The 17,329-nt window shown below is 54.3% G+C and overlaps 1 protein-coding gene across 2 annotated transcripts in view; it reads left to right on the forward strand.

Moving 5' to 3' along the window:
* The first annotated feature begins 263 nt into the window (after window positions 1-263).
* Window positions 264-17,329, forward strand: part of CRISPLD2 (cysteine rich secretory protein LCCL domain containing 2) — a 66,776-nt gene continuing 49,710 nt past the window's right edge. Inside the window, exon 1 of one of the 2 annotated variants that reach the window (XM_030863161.3) lies at window positions 264-430. The gene's annotated coding sequence lies outside the window, so the exon portion shown is untranslated. Of the gene's footprint in view, window positions 431-11,529; window positions 11,645-17,329 lie in introns of those variants that run through there. The other variant, XM_060288715.2, reaches the window with a different exon arrangement.

The following is a 17,329-nucleotide window of genomic DNA, read 5'->3' on the forward strand; positions in this document are numbered from 1 at the left end:
CTCCTCTTGTCAAGCCGAGTTCTTTGGGCGCAGGTGGTCCCGCGCTCTCTGCGACGCCCCCCATCCGACCCCGGGCGCCCGCGCCTCCGGGTGTCCTCCGGGCTCCCGGGGTGGTGCGAGGCCGGGAGGGGCGGGGCCGGTGGGGTGGGGGAGGACCTGGCGGGGCGAGGCCGGGAGTACAAGGGCGGGGCCGCGACGGCGCGGCGCGATGAGCGCCGCCGACCGCCGCGGGGCGTGGCCCCGGGGCTCCGGGCAGCCTACAAGAGGCGGCGCGCAGGGTCCTCGGACCCACTGCATCTCTCGGCGGCACCGGTGTCCCGTATCCCGCGACCTGCCCGCTGTGGCCGCTGTGCCTGTGCTGCTGCTGACGCTGCCGCCACTCCACTCAGAAGACGCCGGCGAGGAGGTGGCTGGAGCCCTGCGGAGGGAGGTAAGTGTGATTTAAATTGTTCTCCTCTCTGCACCGTACGATCCGCTCCCGCAATCTCCGAGAAGCTGAAATAGCCAGAGCAGATGCCGTCTCTTAGGGCTTACTGTGTGCAGGCTCTTAGCTGAGCGCGCCACCTGTATCTCAGAACCGTGCTCGGCAGCATGCCCGTCCACAGATGGAGAAACTGAGGCTCAGCGAGGGCAAGTTGGTTGAGACCTCACATGCTGCAAGCTAGGGAGCCAGGACTCAAAGGCCGTCTGACCGCAGAATCGTGCTCCCTGAGGCTGTGTACTCCTCCCTCACCTGTGCAGTTCGCTAACATCTGTTGCGTTCCTGTGTACACAGTGGGCGTCAATAAATAGAAAGCTGATGGTGTGTATGTGGCAGGACTTCGAATGTGTCCTGCCCACGTGTGGAGGGCCGGGGTGATCCTAAGGGCGTGTGCGTCCTGCTTGGCAAGTTTACAGGGCCACGCCCCTTTATGATTTTGTTTGGAACAAACCTTCCAGGTAGTCTTCCTGAGGGTCAGAGAGGTGAAGTGTCCAGGCAGAGCGGAGGCTGGGACCCAGTTCTGTCTGCCTCCAAAGCTCCATGTGGCTGTGGATGCGTCCAGGCGTGGGGCATATCAGAGTTCCTACAGGTCTGGGAAGAGTTCCTGGGTCTCTTCAACCAGAGTGGATATCTGCATAAACTTCTTGTGGGGGGACAGCTGGGAGCTGAGGGCTCAGCTCTGGAGTCTAGGAGATCTGCAGCCCCAGGTGGAAGAGCCAGGGCGAGCCCCTCGTGCAGTGCAGACCCAGAACCTCCCTTGAAAGGGCTGGGCTGGTGGACAAGCCAGGAAGGGCTTAGCTGACGTCTGCTCATCGCAGTCCGATTTGAACTGGGTGTCTTTTATCCAGAGGTGAGTTACTCCTCTGGTCAAGAGAAGCTGGGAGTCTGACAGGCGCCCAGCTCAACTTCCAACCAAGAGTGGGCTTGTGAGTTTCTACCTTGAACCTTTGGTCTCCTTGCCCGGGCAGAATAGGGTGAGCCTGCCTTCCCCAGTGGGGTCAGGACACCAAGGGTCTGGAGCCTGACAGATGAGAGACCATGTGAAGGTCAAGGTGAAGGCTGTGCCCCCTTCTCCAGATAGACCCAGAGGGGAGCTCTCAGGGCTCTCTGTCTTGTGCACCTGATTTTCGGTTTCTGCCCCTGACCTGGCTGTTTGCACGTGGGGGAAGGAGCAGAAGGTGTGGGAGCTGTGTTGCTGGTGTGCTGGCTCTGAGGGCCGTTGCCGTCGTCTTTACCTGCAACACACCTGGGCACGAGGCCTCTAGGTTTTCATTACAGATGAGGCAACCGAGGCTCAAAGAGGTGACGTGCTTGCCCAAGGTCCCCTGGCTTGTGTGTGATGCTGTCACCCCAGGTCTCTCTGTCCACTTACCCTACACGCTTAGCGGCTGGGTCCTGCCTCCTTTAAGGTACTTCTCTGCCCAACTGCTGACTCTGCGTCTGAACCTGACCTTCAACAAGGAACCGTTTCGTTTGAGAGGGGCTCCGCGTGAAACAGCAGCAGAGTTGAGCCCCAGCCTCGTCCCTGCTGACGCAGCCAGGGAGGAGAATGAAGAGAGTGATTTTGATTTTTACAGCCTCTTAAAAAATAGGAGTACGAATAGTAACGAGAGCATCTGTAATCCTCCCAGCAGCTGACGTTTATCTGGCGCACACCGTGGCCCAGACGCGCCTGGGGTTTTACACGGATGACCTATCCTGCTGGCTTTTTTATGAGCTGGACTGTCCTGCTTTTTACAAGGAGGCAGTCGAGGCTCAGAGGGATTAAGGTATGTACCCCACGTGACACGGCCAGAGCGGGGAAGAGCTGCCATCCTGGCTGGACCCCACCCGAGATTCTGGAAGAAGATGCCCGTCCGGTGGCCGGCCACAGGACTGTCAGCGCAGAGCACGCTGCTGCGCAAGGCTTCTGCCATGTGGGTTCTGAATCCCTGGCCCCGGTTAAGGGTGGGCCTGGAGAGGGGCTTGGGATCCACTCTGCTGACAGGTACCTGTATCAACGTGCAGAGGGCCCCGCTGGGGAGCCCGGAGCAATGCCAGCTGCTCCCACAGTCCTGCGTCTGGAAAGGAGAGCTGGCTTGATGGGGAGGGGCTGGAGCTCAGCCGAAGAGCATGAGCTTCTGAAAAGCCCCCAGACTGCATCCCTCCCTCAGAGACCTCACGTTGGATATCTGGGGTTTGTGGTAGGTTGCATTTGAAAACTGGCTTTTAAAGGCAGGACCCCCAAATGCCGACCTCTTTGGGCTTGTGGGAGCTGGAACATTTCTTCTCTCTGTCACCAGAGTAATTTACTGCGTATGGGAGGTGCCTCTGTGTCTGCTTGCTCCCGACCTAGGAAGCTTTTTTCCCCCCCTTTTTTTGCAGACTCACTGGTTTTTGATCAGTCCCAGATGTGCAAACCCAGCATCACTCAAAGGGGCTCATGGCTTGTCAAGAAAGGAAAATATAACACAGGCGTCATTTCATTTCATCTTCAGTCCATTGAGCTGAATAGCTTCTCAGACCTTCACGGGATAGGGCATCTGGAGCCCCTCATAAAGTCCCAAAGGGAGCACACTCTGTTCTGGAACAGGGAGGGTCAGGCAGATCTGGGTCGTGGTTGGTAGGGCCAGCCATGCTCTTTTTCCTTTCTTTCTTTTTTTCCTTGAAAAAAAAGGTTTTATTGTGGTAAAATACTCGTCAACATAAATTTTACATTTTAAAGTGCACAGTTGGGTGGCATCTAGTACGTTAACAGTGTTCTGCAACCGTCACCACTGTCTAATTCCAGAACGTTTTCGTCATCCCAAAAGGAGACCCCATAACCATCATTAGCAATCACTCCCCGTCTGTCCTCCCCGGCCCCTGGCAACTCCTCATCTGCTTTCTGTCTCTCTGGATTTGCTTATACTGGACATTTCATATAAATGGAATCCTACAGTATGTGGCTTTTTGTGTCTGGCTTCTCTCACTGAGCACAACGTTGCCAAGGTTCATTCATGATGTAGCCTGTGTCAGTGCTGCATCCCTTTTTATGGCTGAATGCTATTCCAGTGTATGGATACATCATCTTTCATTTATCCCTTCTTCCCCTGATGGAAGTTTGGGCCATTTCCACCTTCTGGCTGTTGTGCATAATGCTGCTGTTAACATCTGTGTACACAGTCTTGTTTGTACACCTGTTTTCAGTTGTTTGGGTCTACCCCTAGGAGCAGAATAGCTGGGTCACATGGTATTAAGGAACACGTGTCCCATTTTCTTGACTTCCCTCTTGAAGAAACATCAACTGAGATCATCTCATTCAGGAATGAGAATCTGGCGTCTGGGTGTTTGGGGGGAGGTGTCCACAGTTCCCCTGCCTCTGCACCAGGAGAGCAACTGACAGAGATTCGTGTCGGAGATTTTGCCCTGGGGGAGCTCAGCTTTCTACCCCAGGCTGTGCAGTTGTGGGTACTCACCGACAGACACCCCCTCTTCAAGGCTGTGGGGATAGACAGTTTCTCACGCTACAGCCCGAGGGAGATATATCTTCTCTGATTGTCTCAAATGCTGTGTCAGCTTAGACAAAAACCACAGATTTAGGGGAAAAAGGAAAATCCTAATGAGGATTATGCAACTTTTGGACCATCATTTTTTAAAAATATAAATTATGAAATCCCACATTTTCAGTCCAAGTTTCTGGATCGCATCCCACGGTGAATACAGAATGGTGAAATCCCAGAAGGGGAAAAGAATCCAGCTTCCATTTTGTTTGCAGTCAGGTGTCCCAGAATGGACCCCGCCCTGAGGTTCTTTTGTGTTGAAAAACTCCTGGATAGATGTAAATTTCCAAAAACTTATGAATAAAGTTGATTATATGCCATTTTGGAAAAAACAAAAAGCAAAAAAAAAACTCCTGGATCTCTCTAGAACTGGGAACTGGCATTCAGCCGGCAACTGCTGAGGCTGACTTGCTAAGATCCTAGAAGTCCTTTTAGAGCAAGGAGGCAGTATTCTCTGGCAAGGAAAGGTGACGTTGTGCGGGGGAGATGTTGGGGGGTACACCAAGGGGAGGGACCAGGTATGTGCAAAGGCCTGGAGGAGGGGAGGGTCCTGGCACCCTGAGAATGACAAGCTCATGGTGTCTGGGGTCTAAGGGTCAGGCTCAGGGCGGAGGAGCCTGCCCTGCGGTGGGGTCAGCGGTACTGAGCTTGGATTTCCCGCTCTGGGCTGCGGGGCACAGGAGAGTCACAGGCTGGCTTTTGTACTTGAGAACAGATCACTGTGGGATGAGCAGTATCCCCCAAAGTGTGGGGAGCCCATCCTGCTGGTCCCCGAGGTGACTGAGCGTGTCTAGTGACCCAGCAGCAAAGGCCTCCCACCCAGGCGCTGTTCTCTCCTCTGTGTCACAGCGAGGCGACCGTCTCAGGGGGTGCCTTCTGCCCCGAATGCCTCCCCACCCTGACCTCGCTGCAACAGAGAGCGCCCTCTACAGTGACGCCCCTGGCCCCAACTCTCTTCTGCTTTCCTCGTGCTCCGTTTTCCTCTAGCCTCAGGTTCTCTGCCCCTGCTGCTGAGAGAAGGTTCCCTTTTTAAAGTAAATTTCTTTGAACCCCCAAAGCAAGCCAACTTCAATAAAATACGAAGTGTGAACTAGAACAGGGAGATGGTAGGAAGGTGGGCAAAGCTTGGGGAAGGGGGTGTGCCAAGGGCTGGAGTTCGGGAGACACTGGACTGAGGTGCGGCGTGAGAAAATTTGAGAGGCTGTTACCACCTAGAGCAGCGGTTCTCAGAGTGGGGTCCCCGGACCAGCAGCGGCTCCCAGGAGCTCGTCCAAATGCCGATTCTCAGGCCCTGCCCCAGGCCTCCTAGAGCTATGGGGGGGGCGGCAATCTGCATTTTCACGCGGCTTCCAGCACTTTCTGGTGCGGGCTCCAGGGTGGGACCCATTGCCCTGGAAAGCTGAGAAGACTTGCCCTGGGCCCCGGCCCCAGAATGGGGTGGGCGGGGCTGGCTGATGGGGGCAGAAGGTTCTGTTTACAGGACCTGGTATGACCAGAAACAGATCACGTGGCGAGAATGGAGCCAGTGGCTTGGGAGCTAGAATGACCTCTTCTGTCCAGAGCCGAGGCCCCTGAGAACAAGCTCTTGACGTGCGCCTAGGACTTTCTCCTGGAAGAGCGCTCGGCGTTGGCACCCGTTGCTCTGGGGCCCGAGCAAGTGTCCTGAGGATTCCCGCCTTTTCCTTCCGCCTGTATTTAGAGCCCCGCGTGCCCAGGAGCTTGTGAAGTCCGTCTGTTTGTAACCCCTAAGCGGCCCCTGTGAAAGAATGGGTTGTTTCCCTCCCAGCATTTAAAATACATCTGTGTGTATGCACGTGTGCGCTGCACCTCCCCATCCCGCCCCCAAACCAGCTCCCAACACAGCCAGTCTGTTCTCATGGGGGAAGCGCGGGCTGCTGTAAAAACACTGTTTATTCCCGGGAACCTTCAAGGCCGGGCTTCCCGGGGACTGAGATATTTTCGGCTTTGGCATCGCTGGACAAAGTGCCCTTCAGACGGGGGATGAACTGGGCCCTGTCTGGGAGAGTCGGTGTCTGGCCCAAGTGGGAGGCTCTGGCAGCACGGAGCTTTATCTGGGCTCCAGCACCTTCAAGTTCACTTTGAAGGGCTGTAGGAGACCCGGCCCCGGACTTGTCTCATTGCGGAGCCTCCTTGGGGGAGCCCTGGAGGATTTTCTCTTGCATAATCTGTTCTCCAGCTTCTCTGGAGCCGTTCTTCCAACAGAAGCCAGAACTTCTTTAAATTTCTCTTAAACTTTTTATTAAAGTTCAACATGCTAGAGAAGAATGCACATGCATTCGTGCGTCGGGGGATGCATTTTCTCCAAGTGCGCGTACCCGTGCCGTGGCCCCAGAGCTACAGAGCCTGACCGTCCCCCAGGAACCCTCCCATAGCCCCACCTCCCAGAGTAACCACTTCCGGACTTCTGACGGTATAGGTTGGTTTTGCCTGGTTTTGAACTTTACGTAAATGAACCATGCATGTTTCATCACTGGAGTCTGGCTTTGGTTCAGTGTTATGTCTGTGAGCTTCGTCTGCAATGCTACATCTGCCAGGCTCTCAAAGCATAAATCAGACCCTGTCACCATCGGCTTCATCTGCCCTGCACCCGACACGCACGCACACACACACACACACACACACACCCCTCTTTGCAATTATTTTTTAAATTTTTTATTGTTTTTATTTTATGGCCATGCCACATGGCACGCGGGATCTTAGTTCCCCAGCCAGGGAACAAACCTGCACCCCCTGCAGTAGAAGGGCAGAGCCTTAACCACTGGACCACCAGCGAAGTTCCGCCTTCATGCATTTAGAATAAAATCCTTGTCATGGCCCCCAAGGCCCCTGGCTGCTTGGCCCTGCTCGCCTCTGTGACCCCATTTCTCCCCGGCCACACTGGCTTTGCACCCTTCCTTGGTCAAGCCAAGATGGTGACCATCTCAGAGTCTTTGTGCTTGCGGTTCCTGCTGCCTGGAGTTCACCCCAGCCAGAGTGGTCCCTGCCCCTCCCTCTGCCCAGCCTCACTATCCCGTGTCCCGGGGCTGTCTTCCTCCAGCCTCTGTATCGTCTATTTGCTGCGATGTTCCCTCCCTCCCCGCCCCCCGATTCCTGGGGACAGAGGCTTGTTCACTGGCCTATCCCAGGGACTCCGTGGCCGTGTGAGGGTTGCCCTGGGGATGTTCCTCTGTGAAGCAGTGTGGAGATTCCATAACCTGCTGCTATAGAATTCTTGAGCTTGGTTCAAGGCTGTGACTCATCCTTGCAGGTACCACCCAATACCAGTGAATCATGCATTTCAGGTGGGAGGCTGGTCCAGGTGCTGTCAGCCTCGTAGCCTGGAGCAGAGATGATCTGGGATGCCCGAATTCACCCAGGAGGAGGAAGGGAAGGAACAGCCATTAAGCACCGGTAGATCCTGGGACTCTGCTGCTGGGCTCTTTAGAACCAGCATCTCTATACTCTGCACATCCTCCCCCAGCCCTGGGAGAAATTCAGGGCTTCGTTTTGCCCATGAGGAACTGGAGACTCCACGAGGTTGAGGGACCCTCTGGGCAGCACCCAGCTCAATGATGTGGAGTCAGGATTCGAACTAGGGTTGACCCCATGTCCACGCTTATCGACGCTGCCTCCTGGGGGTCCTTGATTTCTTGTCCCTTGGAGGTGGAGGTTTCCTGCCATCTATCTAAAGCTTTGCTGGGAGCATTGTTTCCAAGGAAGCATCCACACATCTGCAAGAAGGGAGAAAGGGGCCCCAGGAGTTATGTACTGGGTATTTTAAGAACATATTAATTTATTATCCGGTCACTTTAAAGTGGCTTCTCATATATTATCTTGGCTTGCACTGAACAAACCTGGTTTTTAGTTCTTTTTTTTTCACACAGAGTAGATTAAGTAAATGATTGTTGAGGGAGTGTTCTCTTTTTGTTCAGAACTGTGTATATTCTCAGCATAGTATTTAAAAAACTGAATGGGTTTTGTATATTGTATTTGTTCAAGTAAGCATCCCGAGATGTTGCCCTGTGTGTCCCATAAGGATGTATCTCTGGCTGAGGGGACAGGAGGAAAGAGTGCCTGCAGCGGGGCGGCGTGGGGTGGCATTTTTGTTAAGCCTAGTGTCTATCTTTGTGGGGTTGAGGGCAGAGCAGTTGGCAAGGGAAGGGAAGGCCTGTTTCCTCCATTGTCGTGCCCTAATTCTGTTGAGAAAGGTTTAAGGAAAACTGGCTCCAGTGGAGGAGGGAGATCCCCACCCCTGGGGTGTCTGATACTTACCCAGTCCTGGGATCTGCCTGAGACAGGCTGGGGTGTCCCGCCCCCCTCCGCCCAGCCACCACTTCATTCCTGGAATTTCTGGGTGGTTTGTGGGTCTGACTCTGCTCTGCCCTTGGCCTTGCTCACGTTTTGAGTTCTCCCTTGTGCTTCTGAAGAAGAGAGGAGCCTGGGGCACCCTGGGCTTGGGGGTTAGCCTCGAGGTCTCTCGCTGAGTCCGGCTGACGTCGGGGCACAGGTCAGAACTGCCCTGACTCTTTGGAGAGCAGGATGGGTAGGCAGTCAGGCTCCTGTATGCAGGCACTCTGTATGACTGTGAGCAAGCCGCTTGTCTGTGTTGAGCCTCAGTTTTCTCATCTGTAAAATAGGGATCATAATTGCAGTGACCCCATCAGTCTGTGCAGAGGAGATTCTGGGAGTAGAGGACCCAGAACAACATCTGCCGCTTCGTCCTCACTCATCAAGTGTTGGCTGGGTTATTGGGGATAAGTGTTTGCTGGGCAGTTAATACGCGCTGAGGATTCAAGTTGAATAAGACCCAGTTGGCCAGTGCTGTGCTGGAACTGGCCGACTGGGTCATGCTGGCTTGTCCCGGCTTGTGAGAGCCCGTGGTTAAGTATTCAGAAAAGTTGTGGTTAAGTTTCTGAAAAGGTCAACCCAACCATCATTTTGTTTTTTTTTAATTGAAGTATCGTTGATGTACAATGTCGTGTAAGTTTCAGGTGTACAGCACAGTGATTCAGTTATATACACATATATGTATATATACCCGTATTTCTAGATACTTTTTTTTCCCTTATAGGTTATTACAAAATGTTGAGTATAACTCCCCGTGAACACCACCAACATTAAATGTTATATAAACTTATAGTGAAATAAGTCTTATTTAAAACAAAGGTAATAAATACTCAAAACTTAGCGCATCCTAATTCTTTTACCTCGCTTTACTATTCTCTCTGCCCTTGAGGTGGTTGATGTCTATTCTGTGCATGTGATGGAAAAACGACATCATTCTGTGTTATCATGAGGCTCTTTCCAGAAACTCCATGCTCAGTGACCCCACGTTGGTGGCTTCAAGTTGCCGTGGTGGGAATATTTACACCAAGAGAATTGGCAGACACTGCAGATCAGGGTGGGTATTTTGGGGTTTTTCGAGCATCAGTTGTTAAACATTTACCAGCACAGCAGTGGTTCCAGCCATCTAGAAGCGCCCAGTCTCAGCGGGCAAGGCAGCAAGTGTGAGCAGACAGGAGGCAGGCTGCTGAGGCCTCGACACCCACGGCCGGCGAACTCAGCCGAGCTGAGCCCTGGAAGGGGACCCAGCACTGCAACCGCATTGGCCTGTGAACCGGCTGACTGTCACCACTGTGAATCCAGGTCCCGGCCAGTTGGTCACGTTCACGCTGCAGACCCGGTCTGTGACGTCTCGGAACCCACTTCCCCAGAAAGCTGGGAAAACGTGTCCAAGGCCCCAGGCATGCAGTGAGCCGAAGCATGTTTCAAGTTTAGGGGTGGGCTTCCCCCCGCCCCCGACAAGCATTAAGACATTTATTGGAGTTTTAAAAATTAGATTTTGTCTCAAAGCAGAGGTGGGGCTTTTTTTCTTTTTTTTTTTTTTTTGTGGTACACGGGCCTCTCACTGTTGTGGCCTCTCCCGTTGAGGAGCACAGGCTCCAGACGCGCAGGCTCAGCGGCCATGGCTCACGGGCCCAGCCGCTCCGCGGCATGTGGGATCTTCCCGGACCGGGGCACGAACCCGTGTCCCCTGCATCGGCAGGCGGACTCTCAACCACTGCACCACCAGGGAAGCCCAGAGGTGGGGCTTTGAAATAACGTGGTGAAGAGAGAATAGCCTTTTCACTGTGTTCCCCATTATTAATCCCAGCCTTCCCCACATCCCTCCACACCGTGCATCTGTGGAGCATTGAGCATCACCATCGCTGTCGTCATAGCCAGTACTATTAGCCGTAGACCTCGTAGCGAACCCTGTAATACTGTAACACTCGTGTTCCTCATCTCCATCATTCCTCGTACCACGGCTCGTCCCTTGACCCCGGCCTGCCCCCTCCCCTGCAGGCTGATCCGTCCCCGCTCAGCAGTGAAGACTCAGCCGAAGGGTCGTCACTTTCTGGAAGCCTCCTGGAGCTGAATCGCACGAGCAGACCTGTCAGTCCTGTTCACCCACAGAGGCGCCAGCGGTGTTCAATAAATATTTACGTAGTGAATGTACAGATCTCCTCGTCCCAACGAGGTCAGAAACCGGCGGTTCAGCGGTGAACAAGGCGGACAGGTCTGGGGCCGTGATGAAGCAGCGACCCTGCAGTTGTGTCTTAACCCACGAGCAGGACTTCATTCATCAGTGGGCCCCGGGCGGGGGAGGGGCAGGCTGGGGTCATGAGATGAGCCGCGAGAACAGCATGTGCAGAAGCAGAGAGCTTGGCACGGTCTCGGGGCTGACGGCTGGCAGGCTCCGTCCTACGAGTCATCTTTCTGGCAGGCTTTCTTAAACATAGGCGAAGGCAGCCCAGGCGGGATGACATCGAACTCCAACCACGTTCTCTTTCTTTCTCTCGTTCCTGAGAGTTGAATTTGGCGGCAGCGTCCCCCAGGAGCTAGCCCTTGAGGAGACCCCTGGCTAGATGGGGGACATGCGGGGCTGTGGATGCCCTAAATGTCCCCAGAGCCTTAGCCGGGGTAGAGGGGTGATGGCAGAGCTGACGTTGCAGCACCCACGTGCTCAGAGTTCCCCACGCTTCCAGAAAGCTGGATTTCAAGCCTTGGTTCCATTTCAAACCAGACCCGCAACCTCACAGATACCACATAACGTCTCCCGGGCTCAGTTTTTGTTTTCCAGAAAATGGGGTAGAAAACAGCCAGGGTCCAAGTGCATCTGAAAGCTGAGGCTGTGCTGCAGGAATCTGACCCCAGGTTGGGTCTGGACGTTGACCGTGGGGCGTGAAAGTTTTCTTGGTCCCCTCCCCGCCCCCTGGTATGTGCTTATGGGACCCTGGCGCCGTTATCTTGTTTGTGGTCTTCCGGGCTGGGTTTTGCAACTGGGGCCAAGGAGACGATGTCTCCCAGACGGCGTTTCTGTGAATTGTACGGCTGTCCACGCGGGTGTTTCGGGCTTTTGGCAGGAGGCCAGGGACAGAGAGTGGAGAAGGGCTTCTCTAGAAATGAAGCTTGCCTTTGGCAACCCTAGGAGAAAGCGGGGACAAAAGTGCAGAGCTGGGGAGTGTGGGCCTCCGTCTCCAGGAACAGAAGGGAGCTCGGGTTGACCCCCTGAAGTGTGAGCCCCTCGGGAACGTTAGGACGGCTGGAGGGTGCCCGGCAGAGAGGGTCCGTCGGTGTGGGCGTCATATTTTAGTCAAAGGTACGTCAGCAGATAGAGACTGGGTGGGTGCCAAGCCCCATGACGGGGAGTATCTTGGTGAGATGTAACCATGATGTAAAGGTTTCATTCCCCTGGGGGCGACAAACGGATGCCTTCTCGACAGAGTCACTACCTGGGGTGGGGCACGGTGCCTGTCTCCACTGAGCCCCACTGTCCGCGCAGGAAGCAGAGAAGGGAAGGGAGGGTCGCAGTGAGTGCTGGGTTGTTTGTGGGCGGCCCTCCCCTGTGTGGGTAGTGACGGGAAATCCCCAAGGAAGCCCACCCCTTGGGAAGGCACTGTGGCATTGAGGAAGCGGCTTGGAGGTCAGACGGAGCTGCGTTCCAGCCCCAGGTTTTCTGCTTGCAGCTGTGTGACCCTGGGCAGGTTCCTGACACTCCAGGGGCCTCAGTCTCCTCACCTGTAAAATGGGAGCAATAGAGCCCAAACCTCTGAATCATCGGGAGGGTGAAGTGAGAAGTGCAGCAACGGGCTTGCGGTAGGTCTCCCTCCATGTAAGCCCTGCTGGCCTCCCTGGTGGGGGCCTGTACGTGTCATTGGAAAGCCCCTGGTGGTGGTGGGCAGTGTGTGTGTCTCATTGGGAAAACTTTTTTTAAAAATTTATTTTATTGAAGTATAGTTGGTTTATCATGTTGTGTTAATTTCTGCTGTACAGCAAAGTGACTCGGTTATACAAATATATATTCTTTTTCATATTCTTTTCCATTATGGTTTATCCCAGGATATATATATATATATTTTTTGCGGTACGCGGGCCTCTCACTGTTGCGGCCTCTCCCGTTGCGGAGCACAGGCTCCGGACGCGCAGGCTCAGCGGCCATGGCTCACGGGCCCAGCTGCTCCGCGGCATGTGGGATCTTCCCGGGCCGGGGCACGAACCCGTGTCCCCTGCATCGGCAGGCGGACTCTCAACCACTGCGCCACCAGGGAAGCCCTATCCCAGGATATTGAATGTAGTTCCCTGTGCTATACAGTAGGACCTCGTTGTTTATCCATTCTTTATATAATAGTTTGCATCTGCTAACCCCAGACTCCCACTCCACCCCACCCACCATCCCCTCTACCCCTTGGCAACCACTAGTCTATTCTCTATGTCTGTGAGTCTGTTTCTTTTAAATTGTAGATGGAAAGGGGGCTGAAGTGCTTTTTCCCTAGGCTCTTACCGAGTTGTTTCGGCAGTGGAAGCTGAAGGCCAAGGCAGGCTGGCGGGGCCCCGGCCAAGTCGCCTTGGCCGATGGGCTTGTGCTGTGACACAGCGCTGATCGCCACTGCCCAGATTCCAGCCACGATCCCACCCTTGGCCTCCCCATTTGCCTCGCTGCTCCTCTCTTACCCTCTTCCATACAGCTGCCAGTGGGATACTTAGAACACAGTTCTCCTCGCTTATTATCTGATGCTTGTATTAGTTTGCTAGGGCTGCCAGGATAAAGTACCACAGACTGAGTGGTTTAAACAACACAAATTCATTTTCTCACGCTTCTGGAGTCTGGAAGTCCAAGATCAAGGTGTCGGCGGGGCTGGTTTCTTTTAGGCCTTGCTCCTTGGCGTGTAGACGGCGGTCTCCTTGCTGTATCTCACACTCTCGTCCCTCCGTGTGTGTCTGTGTCCTAATCCCTTCTTCTTATAAGGACACCAGTCATACTGGAGCAGGGCTCACCCATATGACCTCATTTTAACTTAACCACCTCTTTAAAGACCCTCTCTCCAAATACAGTCACAGTCTGAGGTGCTGGGGGTTAGGACTTCGACACAGGAATTTGCAGGCCACACAGCTCAGTCCAAGATTCTGTTTTTTTTTCCCTGTGTGCCAGCCCAGTGCTGTGCTCTGGAATGTAGATGTGAGATGCCAGCCCTGTTACTGTTACCGTTCTGCTTAAATCTTCAGTGTTCTCCTATGGCCCAAACTTAGCGGAGGCCATCGAGGTACAGGCGTTGCCCCCTCCCCAGCGTGGACCCCACCAACCCTCCCTGAGCTGCAGCCAGGCCAGACCGTCTTCAGACCCAGTAGCGCCGCCCAGCACCATATCCCGCATGGCCCAACCCAAGACAAGTTGGTGTGGTCCAGGCTAGCGACTGTCTCAAGGTGGAGAAGCCACTTGGAGAAACGCCTCTTTACACTTGTGTTTCTCCCCGTGGGAAGGTTTGACTAAACCCCATGGTTGGGAATTCCCTGGTGGCCCAGTGGTTAGGGCTCTGTGCTTTGAGTGCCGAAGGCCCAGGTTCAATCGCTGGTTGGGGAACTCAGATCCCGCAAACCACGCGGTGTGGCCATAAACAAACAAAGAAACAAACAAACAAACCCCATGGTTCTCCCAACTCTGAAGCTCCAGCTGAGGCTTTATCAGTTGTCTCTGGACCCTTGGAGGGAAGGACCTGTCTGCGGCCCATGGACCAAGCAAGGCCCTTGAATGTTCAGAGTGAAGGCGGCCGACGAAGTCTTCCGGAGTAAGGTCACCCTTGTTCAGGAGAACGTGCCGGGAGAATGCACTTGGAACCAGCAGTGGTTTCACTGTCCTTTCATGCTTTGGCATTTTGCTTTGTTTTATTCATTAATATTTTAAAAAGTTTAAAGTAGACAAGTCCAAAGGCTAGTATGCACTCACCACCGACGTCCGGCCCCGAGGACACCCTCCTCTGGTGACTACATCACATTCCTGCCAACTCAGCCTGTCCACTCAGTGTGAACGGAGCTTACACTTTGCAATATTTGCTTGAGAATTTGTTTTTTCAATAGATTTACTTATTTATTTATTTATGGCTGTGTTGGGTCTTCGTTGCTGCGCGCGGGCTTTCTCTAGTTGCGGGGAGCGGGGGCTACTCTTCGTTGCGGTGCGCAGGCTTCTCATTGCGGTGGCTTCTCTCGTTGCAGAGCACAGGCTCTAGGTGCGCAGGCTTCAGTAGTTGTGGCACGCGGGCTCAGTAGTTGTGGCTCACGGGCTCTAGAGCGCAGGCTCAGTAGTTGTGGCACACGGGCTTAGTTGCTCCACGGCATGTGGGATCTTCCTGGACCAGGGTTCAAACCCCTGCATTGGCAGGTGGATTCTTAACCACTGCACCACCAGGGAAGTCCCGAGATTTTTAATAGAAACAATATGTTAGACATCAAGGTGAGTTCCCTCATATTCTCCTTCCCGGTTCAATTTACCTCACCCTGGCATCGTCTACCACCATGAACTTGGTCTGTTCAGTCCTGGTTTTACCATACAAGCACATGCAGGTGCACGTGCGCACACACACACGCACCGTATACATATATGTACACACACGTATAGTACATGTGTATATAATACACACGTATACGCAGATGTATGTACCTGTACACATATCTATAAACTATACAAGGTATGGTTTATATGCCTTAAAATGCACACAGATAGTACCATTAGCATAGTATTCTACAACTTGCTTTTTTAGCCCAACATTAGATTTGAGCTTCGTTTATGCCAACACTCACAGAGCTCCAGGCCATCGTTTTTACTTGCTGTATAATATTCCACCCGCACGGACTCACAGTTCATTTACCCATCCCCCTGCTGAGAGTCGTTTGAGTTGTGCCCGTTGGTGATTTAAACCAAAGCCAGTTTAGTTGAGTCATGTAAGCAATTCCTATTTCATGCCTTTTGGGGTGCCCTGCCCCTCGGGATGCTGAAAAGTAAAACCAGTCGGGTGTGGCCGTGATGCCCGAGCGGACGCTCCGTGATGTCGATGCCGCTCCTTCTTTGTCCTAAATCTTAACCCAGTGTCAGTGCGTTTTGGCATCCTTTTCAGCCTGGCCTCTGCCGCTGGGAAATGCTCGTATATGGTGGTGTGACTAAGCAGGGAGACGTCAGGGACCCTGAGAGCGTCTGCGTCTCTGGCTTGATGCCCACAGGGCGAGCGAGCACTCAGAAGTCCCCCACCCTCACCCAGGTCCCTGAGGCTCTGCCCCAAAGGGAACTCCTCGGGAGAGAGGCCACATCTCACCCACTCCAAGGAGTCGGGCCTCCCCCTAGATGGCGTAAGCTCGGTCAGGACCCTGGAGAGTTTCCAGGGTTGGAGATGGGAACTGCTGCGTTCCCATAGCTCCTCCGCTGCAGCTCTGCCTCCTGGGATGCCCTGGATGCGCCCTTGAGGATGTCCTCCTCCAGCTGCCGGCTTGCAGCCCCAGACCACGCGACTGGTGAAAACGCAGCTGTTGCCGGTATAGGAGAAGACCAGAGGGGCCACCCGGGGTTCCGGGTGGGTCAGCGTCCAGGCTTGGCTGCCTCCCCCCCATCCAGGGGGGCCCTGGAGCCCCTCCCTCCAGCTCCCCGCGCTGTCTGGTCAGGCCTGTCCCGCTGGGTAGGGGCTGTGGGTTTCCTCGCCTGTCGCGCAACTGGGAGCTCCCTGAGGCCAGGACAGGGCCCTCTTCATCTTCGTGTCCCGGCACCCAGCACAAAGTAGGTGTCTACTAAAGGTCATTGGGTGACTGACCGACTCTCCTTGGGAGTAAAGCAGAGGCGAGAGGGTGAACAACACACTCATTCAAGCCCCGCCTTGTCTTCTTGGACCAGACAGTAAGCCAGGGGGAAGACCATGCTTTGTGACCTTTAGTGTGACCCCGTGGAACCAGGGTAGCATGATGGGAAATCCAGGATCCTCAGAGACACCACACCTGGGTTCGAGTCTTACCCGTGGAGTGGCCTTGGGACCAGCACGTCACGCCTCAGCCTCCTGCCTGTAAAATGGAAGTGATAACAGGCCGACCTCCTGGGTTGTCGTGAGGATTGGAAACGGCATAATGAGGTGGCGGGCCCACGCAGATGCTCAGGAAGGGTTCTGGGAAGGAACACAAGGCACAGCGGAAATTCACCTCATAAACTAACTTCGAATTTTAAAATTACTAAGTGTATTCCAAGACTAAGGCAGCTTTTCCTAAGACACTAAGAAAGGCTAGTAGGCGGCGTTATTTGGGAAAAGGGCCTGTCGCCCAAAGGCAAGGAGGGATCGTCAAGATCCTTGTTGGGTCCTAAAGTGAGGGATTCGGCAGTCGGCACCGGGGGTCTCTGAGAGGGGCGAATCCCAACCGCCGTGACCACGAGGCCGTGCGCCACGGCCCCCAGCCCGGCACGTGTCAGGGTTAGGGTTCCAGAAGTACTCCTTGGGAAGTGCAGCTCCAAGATGGGCCTTGCAGGACCGGGAGTCCCAGCCACCATCTTCTGTCCCCTCGGCCCTACTGATGCCGTTGTTGGGTACTAATAACCCCTATGAACCACTGACTTAGCAGCCAACAGGGTAACACCCGGCAGTGCCTGTAACGGGCTCACTGTCAGACAGAAGCTGCCTGGGGGAGGCTGCACGCCAGGCTGTTTAGGGGCTCTGCCAGGCAGGGATGGGATGAGAGTGGGCACACAGATACCCCTGGAGGTCCTCTCTCTTTCTACTGTCACTTTCTCCAAGGAGCAAATTGGCAGAGTGCATGGCTGGGTCCCTGGCTGGGTCCTGGGAGATGGTGTCGTAGTGTATGACGGTTACACGGGTGGTGCCCCGTGGAAGGGCCGTGATAGGTGAGGCCTCATGCGGTGATGGGTCTGGGGATGCCTGACAATCGCTTTGGGAACTGAGTCTTACTTCACAGGGACCAGGAAGTTTGCCACTCACGCTGGTTCACGGCACGTCCTTTCGTGATGTGAAATGACTTTAGCAAT

This window comes from Globicephala melas, chromosome 19 (genome assembly GCF_963455315.2).
Source record: "Globicephala melas chromosome 19, mGloMel1.2, whole genome shotgun sequence".
NCBI lineage: Eukaryota > Metazoa > Chordata > Mammalia > Artiodactyla > Delphinidae > Globicephala > Globicephala melas.